General features: G+C 44.0%; 1 protein-coding gene across 2 annotated transcripts in view; it reads left to right on the top strand.

Moving 5' to 3' along the window:
- Positions 1-1,811: 1,811 nt before the first annotated feature.
- The window catches only part of adnp (activity-dependent neuroprotector homeobox), a 10,814-nt gene continuing 9,915 nt past the window's right edge, over positions 1,812-2,710 (top strand). The window contains exon 1 of one of the 2 annotated variants that reach the window (XM_015401800.1): positions 1,812-2,281. The gene's annotated coding sequence lies outside the window, so the exon portion shown is untranslated. Of the gene's footprint in view, positions 2,410-2,710 lie in introns of both variants that reach the window. The other variant, XM_015401799.1, reaches the window with a different exon arrangement.

Here is a 2,710-nt window from a genome sequence, read left to right as displayed (position 1 = left end):
CCTCCCACAGAGCAACCCCATGTACGGGCGTCATACCTGGGCTAAGGAGACAAACCTGAAGAAGGTTGCTCTGTGGTCCAAAGTCTTTTGCATAAAGAGAAAGTTTGCATTCGGCTACCAATGTCTTCCAGGAAAGGATTGACGTTCCGCCAGCAGTGATGATGCGGGACGCCGTGCTATCTAGTTGGTCTCCTGCGGTTCCTGAAGTTCAACAACTGCCAGGACGTTATGGGGTCATGGAGGTCTGCTGTACTGCAACTTTTAAAAGTATCTCTGCTTCAACACACCTGAGCCAAACAGGGTCATCAGGTCCTTCCACCATTTGACTGAGACATGGAAGCAGAGACGCATCTGAAAGGTGGAGGACAGCGGGCCGCGAGGAACCCTGCTCTGGAGCAATGCAGGCTTACTAATGACAAAGATGCTGGTGTCATAAAGAACAACAGAATAGAAAGAAAATCTGTTTATCGTCCCTCAGCGGGGAAACTCTGGTGTTTACAGCAGCAATAAGATTATTTAAAGAATATTTAAAATATGGACCTTAGAAAAATGTATAACAATAACATGATAGTAAAGAGTTAAAAGATAAACAATAAAATACTGTAAAGTGTTTTAACAATATATACAAGTTCCTGGGGGCCCCATAAAACTCTGTTTCCATGTATGGTTAATAATATTCCTTATTTGTGCACATTAATCATGTTTTTGATAAAATGCCATCAGAACGGTTATGATATTAAGCCATGTTAATATTCTCCTGCATATTTCATGACTTTGACTGTTTGAAATGGATGAAACTTTCCTTCTGAGAGACGTACCTGAATCATTCTATCCATCTACATGCCTGTCTGCCCCCCCCCACTGCCCACCCCTCCATCTATCCATTCATCTGACTTCCCCAACTGTCCATCCTTTATTCACCCGTCTAATGCTTCATGCATCCATTCATCAACAGTCCATCTTTTCATGCATTCATCCATTTAGTTTTCTAATCCTTCCTTTACATTTGTTGCAGTTTGTGGATTTGCTGAAATTTAAAGAAACACGACTGCAGACCTGGTGTTTCAACACGCTTAAGATGGACGTGACTCCAAACAAAGAAAGAAAAAGGAGACAGTTTTATTATAAAGATTTTTATTATAATAGATTTAATATTTTTATTATAAAGACAGTTTTATTATAAAGATCACTGATATATGTTTATAACAATTCTTCTTCGTTTGGCTGTGGTGCATCTGGGCTACTGCTGCCCCACTGGGGGACTAACATATATGGGGCTTTTTAAGCAGACAACAATTAGCATCAATATTTACGGTTATTTAGTACGTTTTAAGAGCAAAATAAGGAGGTTAGTATTTCCAAGTCATTTTTTCACCATGCCATTCATTATTTTATAAAAATCTTACTTTGTTTAATAAATATGTAGTTTGGAGCTAAATATTTTGTTTGCAAATAAATACTTTGTTTGTTAGAAAATATTAAGTTCCAAACTAAATATTTATTTTACAAATTAAATGTTTAGATTTTTAAATAAATATTTAGCTCCAAATGAAATGTTTAGTTTAAAAATTAAATATTTTGTTTTTTTTTTCTAAAAATGTTTAGCACCAAACTAAATATTTATTTAACAAAGTAGGATTTTTATAAATGAATGAATGACAGTGAAAAAACGACTTCAAAGAAAATAAACCCCTAATTTTTCTCTTAAAACAACTTAAATAACATCATTATTGCTCCTGACGTCACAAACGGCGCTCCATAAACCAATCCCAGTAAAGCTGCCCGGTCCCCACTAACTGCCATCTGGCGCCATCTAGCGGTGTCCCAGTTAGAACTGGTTCTGAGCGAGGAGCTGACGCCCCCTGTCGGAGAGCTCCGGTAACTGCTGCGGTGGTTGTTTATCCATAAACAGACAGAAAAATAAAAACAGTCAGACAGGAAGAGGACTGTTTCAACAGCTGTTTGCTTCTTTAGGATCAATCAGAAGTTTTGATGCTAGCAGCTTAGCTGGATCTTACAGTCAGATCATTTATGCTAATAAGGCAGACGTCACTTCCGCTTCTTTTATTTGCGCCATTTTGGATTGGGCAGTTTGCGGCTGGCTGTATTGTCTGTCAGAGGAGAAGCTGTTCCGTCTCTACAGGAACTATTAGCTGCTTTCTTTTTCACCGGGACGGCAGCTGACATGGATCCGCCCTCAGCGCTCCGGGGAGCGGCCCAGCTAGCTGCCCGCTGAGCCTCTCTCCGTTTCCGCCCTCCAGCCAGAGGAGAGCCGCTGTCGGTGAGGGACCGCCGGGCTTCGGAGGGGAGGGCGGGGGCAGACCGACGGCCAGAAGGCAGCAGGGAGGATCCAGCTGTGCGGGAGGGGGGCTCGGTTCGCTCACACGGGACTCCTGGATGTGAAAGCAGGTAAAGCTGAGGGCCCGAGTACCGGAGACATGTGGCCGCTAACGGTGCTCTACCTGCGGGGCTGAGATGCTGAAGGTGTCGGTGGGACCCCGGTAGGGGGGGGGGGGCAGTTAGTTTGGAGCTAGCTTAGCATGCTAGCTGAGCGCGGTGCCCCCCCCCCCTCCGGGGTCCCACCGACACCTTCAGCATCTCAGCCCCGCAGGTAGAGCACCGTTAGCGGCCACATGTCTCCGGTACTCGGGCCCTCAGCTTTACCTGCTTTCACATCCAGGAGTCCCGTGTGAGCGAACCGAGCCCCCCT

Source organism: Cyprinodon variegatus, unplaced genomic scaffold (assembly GCF_000732505.1).
Source record: "Cyprinodon variegatus isolate N-32 unplaced genomic scaffold, C_variegatus-1.0 Scaffold1260, whole genome shotgun sequence".
NCBI lineage: Eukaryota > Metazoa > Chordata > Actinopteri > Cyprinodontiformes > Cyprinodontidae > Cyprinodon > Cyprinodon variegatus.
Note: the sequence above shows the minus strand (reverse complement) of the source record. Positions and strands in the feature narration are given on the sequence as shown.